The 15,793-nt window shown below is 38.8% G+C and overlaps 1 long non-coding RNA gene across 3 annotated transcripts in view; it reads right to left on the bottom strand.

The window, feature by feature from the left end:
- Positions 1–15,793, bottom strand: part of LOC134324007 (uncharacterized) — a 218,741-nt gene that overhangs the window by 6,360 nt on the left and 196,588 nt on the right. The window contains exons 5-6 of one of the 3 annotated variants that reach the window (XR_010014138.1): positions 8,731–8,823; positions 8,563–8,579 (exon numbers count right to left, since the gene is read on the bottom strand). The exons of the other annotated variants lie outside the window; for them this stretch is intronic. This is a non-coding gene — a long non-coding RNA (uncharacterized LOC134324007). Of the gene's footprint in view, positions 1–8,562; positions 8,580–8,730; positions 8,824–15,793 lie in introns of those variants that run through there. 3 annotated transcript variants of the gene reach the window in all.

The following is a 15,793-nucleotide window of genomic DNA, read 5'->3' as shown; positions in this document are numbered from 1 at the left end:
GTAACCTTCATAAATATAGCCCAGAGTGTGTTTACATGAACAATAATAATCCAGTTATTGTCTGATTTTTGCAGTTTTAGTTTATTCAGATTATTCAGTTGTAAAAACAGCATATTCTGAAAGCAGTATTGTATGGATATGTTTCAATTTTGAGAAATCCAACCACCATTATTTGGGCTAATACATATATATATATATACTGTATATACTGTATATACAGTATATATATATATATATATATATATATATATATATATATATATATATTTTTTTTTTTTTTTTTTTTTATTTTTTTTATGGAAGGTTTATTTTAACAGAGAGAGACAGAATATCAACAAAAAATCCAGAAAAAAACATTAAATAAAAGTTATAAATTAATTTGTATTTAATTAAGGGAAATAAGTATTTGATCCCCTACCAACCAGCAAGAATTCTGACCCCCACAGACCGGTTATGTGCCCATGAGGCACACAAATTAGTCCTGTCCCTGTATAAAAGACTCCTGTCACAGAATCAGTTTCTTCCATTCAAATCTCTCGACCACCATGGGCAAGACCAAAGAGCTATCAAAGGACGTCAGGGACAAGATTATAGACCTGCACAAGGCTGGAATGGGCTACAAGACCATCAGCAAGAAGCTTGGTGAGAAAGAGACCACTGTTGGTGCGATCATTCGAAAATGGAAGAAATACAAGATCACAGTCAATCGCCCTCACTCTGGAGCTCCATGCAAGATCTCACCTGGTGGGGTAAGAATGATTCTGAGAAAGGTGAGGTCAGTCCAGAATTACACGGGAGGAGCTTGTCAATGATCTCAAGGGAGCTGGGAGCAGAGAAATGCTGGATATGACCCCAAGAACACCATCCCCACCGGGCATTTCTCTGCCTCCAAACACGGCGAGTGGAGTTGATGCCAAAGAGCTCAATTTTGGTCTCATCTGACCATATCACATTCTCCCAAGCTTTCTCTGAATCATTCAGGTGTTCATTGGCAAACTTCAGACGGGCCTGTACATGAGCCTTCTTGAGCAAAGGGACTTTGCGGGCCCTGCAGGATCTCAATCCATTACGGCGAAGTGTGTTACTAATGGTTTTCTTGGTGACTGTGCGCCCAGCTCCCTTGAGATCATTGACAAGCTCCTCCCGTGTAATTCTGGACTGACCTCACCTTTCTCAGAATCATTCTTACCCCACCAGGTGAGATCTTGCATGGAGCTCCAGAGCGAGGGCGATTGACTGTGATCTTGTATTTCTTCCATTTTCGAATGATCGCACCAACAGTGGTCTCTTTCTCACCAAGCTTCTTGCTGATGGTCTTGTAGCCCATTCCAGCCTTGTGCAGGTCTACAATCTTGTCCCTGACGTCCTTTGATAGCTCTTTGGTCTTGCCCATGGTGGTCGAGAGATTTGAACGGAAGAAACTGATTCTGTGACAGGAGTCTTTTAAACAGGGACAGGACTAATTTGTGTGCCTCATGGGCACATAACCGGTCTGTGGGGGTCAGAATTCTTGCTGGTTGGTAGGGGATCAAATACTTATTTCCCTTAATTAAATACAAATTAATTTATAACTTTTATTTAATGTTTTTTTTCTGGATTTTTTGTTGATATTCTGTCTCTCTCTGTTAAAATAAACCTTCCATAAAAATTATAGACTGTTCAAGTCTTTGTAAGGGGGTAAACTTACAAAATCAGCAGGGGATCAAATACTTATTTTCCCCACTGTATATATATATATATATATATATATATATTTTGTTCCTCTGCCTTTGTCCTGTTCGGTTGCGGGGTCGGCTCTCAACGGATCATGATCCGCACTGATTTGGCACAATTTTTACGCCAGATGCCCTTCCTGACACAACCCTCCCTATTTATCCGAGCTTGGGACCGGCACTACAATGCACTGGTTCGTGCATTTAGCGGCTAGAGTCTCCAATTAGCCTAGCTGCATGTTTTTGGACTGTGGGAGGAAACCGAAGTACCCGGAGGAAACCCACGCGGACACGGGAGAACATGCAAACTCTGCACAGAAAGGACCTGGACCGCCCCACCCGAGGATCAAACCCAGGACCTTCTTGCTGTGAGGCGACAGTGCATATATGTTATCTGGTAATCAGAAACCTGGTCACTCTAGGCTGCACCTTACCAATTTTAGACAACTCAGAGGACACTGAGTAGTGTGTCAAATAAACAAATGACCAATTCTGTTAATTATTGTCCTAATACCAATAATGTGGTTCGTGCCAACTTCGATAAACATAAAAGATTTAAATATGTTGTCATTTTTTTCCCAAAAGTAAACCAGTGTTTACAAACCCAGAGAGAAAAAAATAACAACCTTCCTACATACACATTCATTAAGAAAACAATTAACAGCTAGGTGTTACTAAGCAAATGTACAAGATTAGTTTATCACCATGAGCTGTGACTACCTCTATTAAATCACAACTTTTGACAGTTTGGTGTTTTGGAGCACTCAGGTGTATGTCTACATCATGCCAAAAAGAAAGAGCATCAGCCAATACCTCACGGGAAAACCATGTTGCTGCTCATTAACCTAGTGAGAGTTTGCTCAGGCCATCTCCGATGTAAAATTCACTATTATAAAGCTGAATGATTTTTTCTTTGTCATTCAGCAACAATGGAATGAAGTAATATTGGAAAAGCAGAACAACAATCTTTAACATGATTAGACAGACTAAAAAACTGCTACAGTAAATGCTCGGTTCAAGTTTAAGCTACAGGTGAATTATAGGGCTTCTGAATGTTGGTTTACTTTTGAGGAACAATGAGCAATTTTAATGATACTGAAATTTATACATTTAATAAATAGTTTCAATAAAACTGGCACTCTGTGGTTTAAATCCTCTCTGGCTGACTACTACCAATTTGTTCACATGAACCATAAATTCTCTAAAACAGCAAAAGTAAAGTATAGTGTTCCACACAGGTCAGTGTTAGGACCTCTATTATTTAGAATCTACCTCCTAACTACATGCACACAATTGATAAGATTAAGTATTGTGTAAAAGAAATTTGTAATTTTTCCTGACTTCATTCAGATTAAACGGAAGTATCGGCGGATCCAAGGGCGCAAGATAAAAGTTGTCTAAGCTGGAGCTAAACATATACTCTACTCCTTCTTCTTCTTTATTCTGCTCAAATCTTATTTTAAATGCACCTACTGTTTTTCTACTCTGGATGTAATGGGTATCTGCAGTGACAGCACTCACAGTGTCCAGAGCTTACCAAAAGACTTAATTCTATGACAAACTGAACTAATGGATTGAGCTCTAATTACTTTTTTGTTTTACCCTGTTATTTGTTTACCTATTTAGTATATGCTAGATCTCCCTGTTTAGTCTGGTTTCTCTATAAGTTTCATTCCTTTTTGATGTAGTTTTTGTGTCACTGTTGCCCTCGGCTTGCTCAATAGGGATTTTTGGTCCTAAAATCTGTAAAGCTGCTTGGAGACATGTCCATTGTAAAAAAAGCTATGTACAAATAAATTTACTTGACCCTAAACAGACTAGACAGCGAGTCAGTATGTAAGAGTGTGATGCCCTGCAGTGTACTGGCACCCTGTCCAAAATGTGTTCATTTACATTTTAATTTTTTTTTACATTTTCAGCATTTAGCAGACGCTTTTATCCAAAGCGACTTGCACAATGAGCGGAACAATTGAGGGTTAAGGGCCTTGCTCAGGGACCCAACAGTGGCAACTTGGTGGTGGCGGGGCTTGAACCAGCAACCTTCTGTTTACTAGTCCAGTACCTTAACCACTGAGCTATCACTGGCCCATGATAGATTTCAATATCATTAAAGTTGCTCACTGCTCATGCCCTGTCCCCAGTGTTTCCAAATGGTACCAGACCCACCCACCCAAGAAAGAAAGAAGTGGCTTGTAAAATGTTTTGTGCATCATGCAAGCCAAGAATGAATCCATATTTTCCACAGAAATAGTGAACAAATCTGTATTGGTCACCCAACAGATAATTGGAGACTTTAATTCTAGCTAAGCTTAAAGCAAACATCTTTTCCGTTTATTTCTCAGTAGAGATTAGTGAGGCGAAATTATAGTTTGTGGTAATTACATATACACTACATATGCAGTTAAATTACTCTAGTGTGTTCTATTAAGTTAAATGTTGAAGCCAATGGCTTCATTAAAATTCAGAAAACTGAGTACTAAAGATCTGTGTAGGTCTACTGGCAAGGCATGGTAAGATACTACTAGTTTGGGGACTAACAGATGCTTCAAAGAAGGAGAATAAAGAAGAGAAAGAATGAGAAAAGGAAAAAAGAAGGGTAGCAGAGGCGCAGTTCAACAACAGAGCCAAGAACATAGATCTGTCTCTTAATCCTCTCCACCTAGAGGCACATCTTCCTCCCAATGCCTGCTGTTGCCAGTGCCACCTGAACCCCTGGGCTTCCTTCCTGTCTGAGCCACTGAGCCCCCTAGGCAGCACCAACTACTATCCCGTGCTCACCTCCCCCTTTCTCCCTGACTACAGCATAGGAACTGCCAAGCACCCCAAACCCCTAGCCTGCACCCTCCATATAGTCTTGCCAGGCAAGAACTCCGTCATGGCTAAGACAGTCCAAATGCCAAGTGTGCCCCCTACCAACTTGCCAAATACCTGACACTGCTGCCCCACAAGAGTAGCAAGCATCCTAGAGCACCATGAATGCTAAGTATGCCAGCCTGCCAGACTCTTTGCCATCTACAGGCTGCCAAACATTCAAGATTAACCCCCTCCACACACACACACACCCCAACACACATACACCTGCCAAACATCCAAGATTATACTCTCTACCACCAGAACGCCAAATACCTTCAAACACTGCCATCCAGCCCTAAATCCTCAGGGAAGCCCCAAATCCACACTTACACACCCACACACAGACCCACCCACACACGTTTAGACTGATAGGTTGCACAGATTCATTTGTAATGGGTGTAATGAGATTGGTCCTTTCCTAATGTACCTAATGTGTTCAAGCAACAACACAAGTGATGCCACAAAAAGCAGAGGCAAAAGAAAAGAGCAGAAAAAGACAAGAGACAAAAAGAGCTTCAACAAGATGAGATGTGAGGAGATGAGGTGACTAAAACTTTAAAGAAAAGAAACATTATGAGATGAAATTAGAAGTGGATCAGTCGTGATGAATAGTGATATGAAAAAATTAAAAATAGAAATACAGGCAGAAAAATAGAGGAAGTAGTACAAATAGGTGAGTAGCTCAGTGAAAATAAAAGTGATAGAAATATTAAAAAGAAAGCGATAGAAGATAAAAAGACCAGAAAAGAGTAAAAGAAAAATAAGAGATGACAACATATACTCATATATTTATTCATAGTCATAACAGCGGCTTTAATTAGCCAATTTCACACCAACATTTACTACCTGGCAACCATATGGAAAGTGTTTCTCTAGAACATTTTGTCTTCTGTTTGGATCTTCTGGCTTCTTAATGGTTTATTCATTGTTTCTTTAATTTTATTCATTCATCTTGCTGCTGGCTGTCCTCCTCCTCTTTTACCTTCCAAGTAATTGTCTTTTGCAATGAATTGTTTTTTCTTAAACTGTGTCCAAATTAAGGTTTAATTTGATTAAGGATTTATTTGTTTGTTTTTTCCATCTTCAATCATCTTCCTCCAGTCCTGCTTCAGTCCTGCTTCAGTCCTGCTTTAGGTACAGGTTGAACAGGAATGCTGACAGAATGCAGCCGTGAATTTTTTCTAATTCTTGTGGAACCAGTTCGTCTGTCAACTTTCTGTCATGACTATGACTTGTTGATCAGTGCAGAGATTACCTATTAGAACGATGAGATAAACAGTGGCAGACCAACGATAAGAGTTTTTGGCTATAAAATGGGAGGCTGTGGGTTTGAATCCTGGCTCAACCATGCCGCCACTGTTGGGCCCTTGAACAAGGTCCTTAAGCCTTTTGAATCCATGCGTGCCGTACAAAGGCTAATCCTGCTTCCAAACAAGCATGGATACAAGGAAGAAGAATTTCATTGTACGTTACATGTGTATACGTATATATTAAGACATATTATTCTCTGGTATTCTCATCTTAATAAGAACATTCCATTATTTTGTGTGGTCAACACAGTCAAAAGATTTACTGTAATCAAACATTATGGAATTCCTTGTCTTTTTTTATAATCCAGCGTACATCTGCAATAATATTTCCTCTGCCTTTCCTTAATTCTACTTGCACATCTGGCACTTCTCTTTAAATTTAAGGCTCTAGTCTGCACTGGATAATTTTCAGCATATTATTTTTCTGCTGTGTGAAATGAGGAAGATTGTACAATAGTTTGCACACTTTTTCTTGTCCCCATTTCTTTGTTTTGGGATAAAAACGGAACTCTTCCATTCTACCAACCGAATCTTGAAATATTTCCAATTCATTGTCATCAATTCCTCTTGCTTTCGTTTTCGGCAGTGATCTCACTACATCTCTTACTACATCTTTAAGCACTGAACATTCTTCTGTGTGGTCAAAATCAACAAATGTGTCTTGGCACCTCAATTCTTGTTTGGGATCTACTGTGTATTTCTTTCATTGTTTTGTGGTAATTGTTTGGTCAGCTATGACCCTTTTCATGGACATCCCTTGTCATACCAACTCAAGGTCGAAATCTATTCCTGGAAAACCATTCATGCATGTTTGTGTCCATCTTCAAAGTCTGTTGTAGATGTTGTAGTACTTGAACTTCTCTTTGTTTATGTTTTTATTTTGGAATTCACCTAGTAATTCCCTTTAAAATATCTTTAGTCTTCTTGATTTTGGCCCCTAATTTCCTATTTGAAATCTCCCTTTCCTTCTTCCAATGTTGATTCTTCTTTAAGTTCCATCCATAGATTCTAAACACTCAACAGTCTGCTACTGTCTGATTTTTTTGCTCCTTGATGCACCATACAATTTCAAAAGGAGACAAGTCTGGACTAAAGGCAGGATATGTTTATCGCAGTAGCATGACAGTTTCTCATGTGATGCTCTTTGAAGGCTTGAAGGTTACACACAGTCTATAGAGATTTTTAGCCTTGCCCTCAGTAGGCAGAGATTTATCTGGATTCCCTGAATATTATCTATGGTAGATGGTAAGAGACCTAAATTATTAGCAATCTTGCATTGAGAAATGTTTTTTTTTTAACTGACAATACTTTCATGATGTTTGCCACAAGGTTGTAACCCCAGACCCATCTTTACTATCAGAGACTGAGCCTTGATGGACACTCTGTCAAATACTATATTTGTTATCCAATTATCCAAAACATTGTATATTTGTCACTTAATAAATGTTCAAGAGAATGAACAAATCACATATTTTTGTTTTAGTGCATTACCAGGCAAAGAGAGTCTGGATTTAGAATTAATGCATTTACACGTTGTTGGCAGCTATTGTTTTCAAAGGCTTTTTTCTCTTACGACAGACTGTCGGGCTTTTGTCACGAGTACACTACATGTCACAAGGCCATGCATGCATTGTGTGTGTCTGTGTGTGTGTGTGTTTCACAGTGCCCATTTCCTGCACTCCTGCCTGGCATACAGATGGTTAAGCCCATCAATGCAGAACAGTTCGGTTGGGGGAAGGGTGGTGGCACAGGGCACAGGCTACAGATGGCACAGAGGGCATCGCCAAGTGCTGAGAGTGTATGTATGTGTGTGTGTGTGTTTGGTGAGGACAATACCCTCACCCCAGCCCTACGACCACACAAAGGCTTGGCATCCATGTACACCTATGCCAACAGATGAGCTTATGAGGTTGTGACCCAGCTTACTTTTCATCCTCATTTTTCAAGCATTCACGCATCCTTTCCTCCCCTGCATCCCTCCTGTGCCCCCCTCATTAAGAGCAGAGTTTCTGATGCCATGTTTGCTTTGATATTCAATGATCACTAATTCCCTCCTGTGCTGCAATCTCTGTGGACATCCTGTTCACAGCTATATTTTACCTACCAGGAGAATCACAAACACCAGGCTCTCCTCTGATGTGCCATGATTATTAGACAAATGTATTATGAGCTAAGAAACACAATTATCCACCATTTTTATGCTCTGTGGGATTCATATTAATTCTTTTAATGCTTGTAAACAAAGATGAAGTTCTGTAGCTGAGTTTTAATGGCCAAGCAGCTGCACAAAAACATAAGATAAACACGCAGAGCAATGTGTCAGCTGGATTGATGTAAAGCACACTGCCAATGTACTCTGAAAGGGCAGAAACACATTCTTCAGGCTGCTTAATTATATTTCAAACTGTTAAGTTTGGTGTGGATGGGGCTTTGGGAGCTGTTTTGGTTCTATTGAATGGACATTTTGATGATCCAGTATGTATATTCAGTCAGTCTGCGTTTTCAGAAGGAAACACATGCTTTATTTAAGTTTAGTGAACTCGTTTCATTATTATACTGACATTAAAAATAGCAAACTGGTTACCTGTACAGAGATCACCCTTACTTAACTTTACAGGGCTTTAACCCTACCCCCACGCCTGCACCTCCCAGCGCCTGCTGTGGCTTCATCCCCCACGCCTGCACTTCCCAGCGTCTGCCGTGGCTTCATCAGGAACCGTGGGCACATAGTCAGAAATCAAATAATGGCAAACTGAACAGATCTATCACACATGGTATGATTGTAATAGGGGTGCTAATAATGACTGTATCCTAATGTAAAAGGACAACAGACACACACACACACACACACACACCTTTCCCCACCTAAACCTCAAGACGAATCGAAGCTTTTTCACCTCCACCACACGCATCCTTGTTCCCTCATTGAAAAATCAAGACAATGGCTGCTAGAAAAAAGCCACAGAACATCAAGCCATCAATTTACTCCAAACAATACCGGCACTCTATGCACACCAGATGATTTCAGATGATTAGCCATTGTGAGTCTAGAGTGAGAGAGACTGAGAGAGACTGAGAGCGAGAGAGAAAGAGAGAGAGAGGATGAATGAATAAAGAGCGGCGCTGCAATAATGAGGATGTTTGCTGTCAGCTCTTCAGTCGCTAAATAACAGATGCACCGCATGCCGCAGATGTGTGCAATTGGAGTCACATCTGAAAATTCAGCTCGACAGAGGCTCTTTTTAAGTACGCTCTCCGTCTCTGTTTTTCCTTCTGCCTTCTTCTGCGTCTCCTTGCCACTTTGAGCCAAAACTCACCAAGGAAAAAGATGGTGCCAATCTTTGGCGCACAGTAAACCTTTGAAGAGATTTGGAGAGAGATGACATAAGAAAATTAGAGTAGCGTACCGCCGGGCCGAGCAGTTTGACGGCACTTGGAACACAAGTGAGCATTTTTGAGAAAGATAAGAACATACACGCACTGGTGGACAACGCTCCCTCAGATACACAACTCCCTCCTTCCCTGTTTTGTGCTGCTGAGGAGATGTTAGAACAAAACCAGGTGAAAGTTTATAAGAAACACAAACTTTTAGAGTCAAACCGGCCAAAAATATAAGATGTATATTGCTGGTATTTACACTGTGGTTAAAGATATTGCACTAATTATGAGTGTGTTGGACAAACAAGTGTAAGGGCCTTCACTTTTCTGAAAAAGGCTGTCCCCATTTACATTTTCAGCATACGCCTTTATCCAAAGCAACTTACAGTACTGTTACAATATACAGTCTGAGCAATTGAGGGTTAAGGGCCTTGCTCAAGGGCCCAACAGCAGCAACTTGGCAGTGGTGGGGCTTGAACCAGCGACCCTCTAATCACTGGTCCCGTACCTTAACCACTAGGCTACAACTGGCCCTTGATCCCCATGATTTGGGTGTTCGGAATTTGTGCCAATTCAGTCCAAAAAACATATTTTTAAGGTCTGCCACTGATGTTGGACATAAAAGTCTGTCTTGCAATTAACATATTAACATTTCAAATAAACTTAAAGTTTTTCAAAGAGGTTGAAGTCAGGGGCAGGAGTAAAACCAAACCTCTTACACCATGTATTTATGGAGTCATGATGGAAAAGAAAAGGGTCTTGCATAAACTGTTGGCTCAAAGTTGGAAACAAATTCTTTTGTAGAACTGATTTTACACACATGTGTATGTGTGGCTAAAACACATAAACTCTGCAATTAAGGGGGGTATTCACATACTTTTGGCCATAATTTATAGGACATTTATTTTCTTGATGATCATAGGATCTTATTAATGGGAGACGTCATTATCTATTACTAACTGCTTCATCCCAGTTAGCGTCACAATGGGTCCTGTGCTTCTCAAAAACAGTTATACATGTTACACTTCACCCTTCATTACCTCGACCAGACAGTAGAAGTCACTTATGCTGTGGCAAGAGAGAGATTCTTCAACTGGCTTTCCCCCCCAACACACAGCCAATTGTCTGTTAAGGACCCGACCAGGCTGGTGGAATCGCTGAGACTTGCAGCTCTAGCATATTACACTGCTGCACTATTAGACAGACACACTGAACCACACACTCATAATTCACATGTTTAAAGGTTACAAATTGAGGTGATATTTATACATGAATTTATTATTGTTTTATAGTCAGAATTAATAGATTAACACTTAACACTACTCAACCCTGAAATAAAACTGTACAGTATCCAACATGCAAAAAAGCAGTCTTGATTAGTGATGTCCAGGTCCAATACTATGTATTTGTATCAGCTCCAATACTACAAGTTTCAAGTCCACTGACTCAAACAACATAAATCATCCATATGACTGTAGGTCCTCATGTGTGTTTGCATTAAAACTTGCAGGAGGATTATTATTTGGGATCAGTATATTGGAATCATTATCAGCTAGTATTGAGGAAATTTATATCATATTTGTATCATTTGTATTGATGGGGAAGTCATAGTCTAGTGGTTAAGGTACTGGACTAGTAATCAGAAGGTCACTGGTTCAAGCCCCACCACTGCCAGGTTGCTGCTGTTGGGCCCTTGAGCAAGGCTTGTAAGTCGCTTTGGATAAAGGCATCTGCTAGATGTCGACAATATAATGAAATGTAATGTATCAACAATAAAATGTGGTCAGAATAACCCCAACTGTCAACTGAAGAATTAATAAATGTAAATACATACAGGGCTAGATGTATTAAGCTGTTTACTCCCATTTTTAACAGTAATTTGGTCATATTCTGCACAAAGAAAAAACATGCCTGTTAAATGTATATGGCTTTAAACACAGTTTACACGGCATGTACATTAAAATACACATATGGTGTCTCGTTCCCATATGCACATTCAAATGAGGGAGGACAGCACAAAAAAGGAACAGGGGGAGATATAGGAAATGCAGCTTAATACAAATTCTGTTCAATGTGTTAAGATGTGGGCAGTAACCAGGTATAAATCAGCCACAGTTATATTGCTGAGAGTGGTTGCCAGGTCCTGATCACCTCATCAAACCATTTTTTGAAATATGTTCATTAGGAGTGTGATACACTTCGGTTGCATTCATGACAAGACAGTTGTTACAGGTCACATAATTCATCAGTTCAAGTTCAATGTCAAACAACATCACAGGCAATTTTGTATTTCCAATTCAATAACTTACATGTTCTTGGTCTGTAGGAGGAAACCCACACAAACACGGGGAGAACATGCAAACTCCATATAGAGAATCAAAAACCAGGATCTTCTCGCTTTGAGGTGTCAGTGCACCTCAAAAGAAATCTTCGGTTTCTGAAATCCAAATCTATTTCCATCTTTCACCATTTAATAGTGTTTTTTTTACCCTTCACCTTCAGAGTGCAATTAGTAGACGATTCAAGTGCACCTCGCATAATAAGCTACAGCTTTAGTAAGTGAACACTGGCATAATAAGCTACAGCTTTAGTAAGTGAACACTGGCATAATAAGCTACAGCTTTAGTAAGTGAACACTGGCATAATAAACTACAGCTTTAGTAAGTGAACACTGGTATAATAAACTACAGCTTTAGTAAGTGAACACTGGCATAATAAACTACAGCTTTAGTAAGTGAACACTGGCATAATAAGCTACAGCTTTAGTAAGTGAACACTGGCATAATAAGCTACAGCTTTAGTAAGTGAACACTGGCATAATAAACTACAGCTTTAGTAAGTGAACACTGGTATAATAAGCTACAGCTTTAGTAAGTGAACACTGGCATAATAAGCTACAGCTTTAGTAAGTGAACACTGGCATAATAAGCTACAGCTTTAGTAAGTGAACACTGGCATAATAAGCTATAGCTTTAGTAAGTGAACACTGGCATAATAAGCTACAGCTTTAGTAAGTGAACACTGGCATAATAAGCTACAGCTTTAGTAAGTGAACACTGGCATAATAAGCTACAGCTTTAGTAAGTGAACACTGGCATAATAAGCTACAGCTTTAGTAAGTGAACACTGGTATAATAAGCTACAGCTTTAGTAAGTGAACACTGGCATAATAAGCTACAGCTTTAGTAAGTGAACACTGGCATAATAAGCTACAGCTTTAGTAAGTGAACACTGGCATAATAAGCTATAGCTTTAGTAAGTGAACACTGGCATAAAAAGCTACAGCTTTAGTAAGTGAACACTGGCATAATAAGCTATAGCTTTAGTAAGTGAACACTGGCATAATAAGCTACAGCTTTAGTAAGTGAACACTGGCATAATAAGCTATAGCTTTAGTAAGTGAACACTGGCATAAAAAGCTACAGCTTTAGTAAGTGAACACTGGCATAAAAAGCTACAGCTTTAGTAAGTGAACACTGGCATAATAAGCTACAGCTTTAGTAAGTGAACACTGGCATAATAAGCTATAGCTTTAGTAAGTGAACACTGGCATAATAAGCTAAAGCTTTAGTAAGTGAACACTGGCATAATAGGCTACAGCTTTAGTAAGTGAACACTGGCATAATAAGCTATAGCTTTAGTAAGTGAACACTGGTATAATAAGCTACAGCTTTAGTAAGTGAACACTGGCATAATAACCTACAGCTTTAGTAAGTGAACACTGGCATAATAAGCTATAGCTTTAGTAAGTGAACACTGGTATAATAAGCTACAGCTTTAGTAAGTGAACACTGGCATAATAAACTACAGCTTTAGTAAGTGAACACTGGTATAATAAGCTACAGCTTTAGTAAGTGAACACTGGCATAATAAACTACAGCTTTAGTAAGTGAACACTGGCATAAAAAGCTACAGCTTTAGTAAGTGAACACTGGCATAATAAACTACAGCTTTAGAAAGTGAACACTGGCATAATAAGCTACAGCTTTAGTAAGTGAACACTGGCATAATAAGCTATAGCTTTAGTAAGTGAAAACTGGCATAAAAAGCTACAGCTTTAGTAAGTGAACACTGGCATAATAAACTACAGCTTTAGTAAGTGAACACTGGCATAATAAGCTAAAGCTTTAGTAAGTGAACACTGGCATAATAGGCTACAGCTTTAGTAAGTGAACACTGGCATAATAACCTACAGCTTTAGTAAGTGAACACTGGCATAATAAACTACAGCTTTAGTAAGTGAACACTGGAATAATAAGCTACAGCTTTAGTAAGTGAACACTGGCATAATAAACTACAGCTTTAGTAAGTGAACACTGGAATAATAAGCTACAGCTTTAGTAAGTGAACACTGGAATAATAAGCTACAGCTTTAGTAAGTGAACACTGGTATAATAAGCTACAGCTTTAGTAAGTGAACACTGGAATAATAAGCTACAGCTTTAGTAAGTGAACACTGGCATAATAAGCTACAGCTTTAGTAAGTGAACACTGGCATAATAAGCTATAGCTTTAGTAAGTGAACACTGGCATAATAACCTACAGCTTTAGTAAGTGAACACTGGCATAATAAGCTACAGCTTTAGTAAGTGAACACTGGCATAATAACCTACAGCTTTAGTAAGTGAACACTGGAATAATAAGCTACAGCTTTAGTAAGTGAACACTGGAATAATAAGCTACAGCTTTATAGTAAGTGAACACTGGTATAATAAGCTACAGCTTTAGTAAGTGAACACTGGTATAATAAGCTACAGCTTTAGTAAGTGAACACTGGAATAATAAGCTACAGCTTTAGTAAGTGAACACTGGCATAATAAGCTACAGCTTTAGTAAGTGAACACTGGCATAATAGGCTACAGCTTTAGTAAGTGAACACTGGCATAATAACCTACAGCTTTAGTAAGTGAACACTGGCATAATAAACTACAGCTTTAGTAAGTGAACACTGGAATAATAAGCTACAGCTTTAGTAAGTGAACACTGGCATAATAAACTACAGCTTTAGTAAGTGAACACTGGCATAATAAGCTATAGCTTTAGTAAGTGAACACTGGCATAATAACCTACAGCTTTAGTAAGTGAACACTGGCATAATAAGCTACAGCTTTAGTAAGTGAACACTGGCATAATAAGCTATAGCTTTAGTAAGTGAACACTGGCATAATAACCTACAGCTTTAGTAAGTGAACACTGGCATAATAAGCTACAGCTTTAGTAAGTGAACACTGGCATAATAACCTACAGCTTTAGTAAGTGAACACTGGAATAATAAGCTACAGCTTTAGTAAGTGAACACTGGAATAATAAGCTACAGCTTTATAGTAAGTGAACACTGGTATAATAAGCTACAGCTTTAGTAAGTGAACACTGGCATAATAACCTACAGCTTTAGTAAGTGAACACTGGCATAATAAACTATAGCTTTAGTAAGTGAACACTGGTATAATAACCTACAGCTTTAGTAAGTGAACACTGGCATAATAAGCTACAGCTTTAGTAAGTGAACACTGGCATAATAAACTATAGCTTTAGTAAGTGAACACTGGAATAATAAGCTACAGCTTTAGTAAGTGAACACTGGCATAATAAACTACAGCTTTAGTAAGTGAACACTGGAATAATAAGCTACAGCTTTAGTAAGTGAACACTGGCATAATAAACTACAGCTTTAGTAAGTGAACACTGGTATAATAAGCTACAGCTTTAGTAAGTGAACACTGGCATAATAAGCTACAGCTTTAGTAAGTGAACACTGGCATAATAAACTACAGCTTTAGTAAGTGAACACTGGCATAATAAGCTACAGCTTTAGTAAGTGAACACTGGTATAATAAGCTACAGCTTTAGTAAGTGAACACTGGTATAATAAGCTACAGCTTTAGTAAGTGAACACTGGTATAATAAGCTACAGCTTTAGTAAGTGAACACTGGCATAATAAGCTACAGCTTTAGTAAGTGAACACTGGCATAATAAACTACAGCTTTAGTAAGTGAACACTGGCATAATAAGCTACAGCTTTAGTAAGTGAACACTGGCATAATAAGCTACAGCTTTAGTAAGTGAACACTGGCATAATAAGCTACAGCTTTAGTAAGTGAACACTGGCATAATAAGCTACAGCTTTAGTAAGTGAACACTGGCATAATAAGCTACAGCTTTAGTAAGTGAACACTGGTATAATAAGCTACAGCTTTAGTAAGTGAACACTGGCATAATAAGCTACAGCTTTAGTAAGTGAACACTGGCATAATAAGCTACAGCTTTAGTAAGTGAACACTGGCATAATAAGCTATAGCTTTAGTAAGTGAACACTGGCATAAAAAGCTACAGCTTTAGTAAGTGAACACTGGCATAATAAGCTATAGCTTTAGTAAGTGAACACTGGCATAATAAGCTACAGCTTTAGTAAGTGAACACTGGCATAATAAGCTATAGCTTTAGTAAGTGAACACTGGCATAAAAAGCTACAGCTTTAGTAAGTGAACACTGGCATAAAAAGCTACAGCTTTAGTAAGTGAACACTGGCATAATAAGCT

This window comes from Trichomycterus rosablanca, chromosome 1 (assembly GCF_030014385.1).
Source record: "Trichomycterus rosablanca isolate fTriRos1 chromosome 1, fTriRos1.hap1, whole genome shotgun sequence".
Lineage (NCBI taxonomy): Eukaryota > Metazoa > Chordata > Actinopteri > Siluriformes > Trichomycteridae > Trichomycterus > Trichomycterus rosablanca.
The sequence above is the reverse complement of the archived record's forward strand: the minus strand, read 5'-3'. Positions and strand labels throughout refer to the sequence as shown.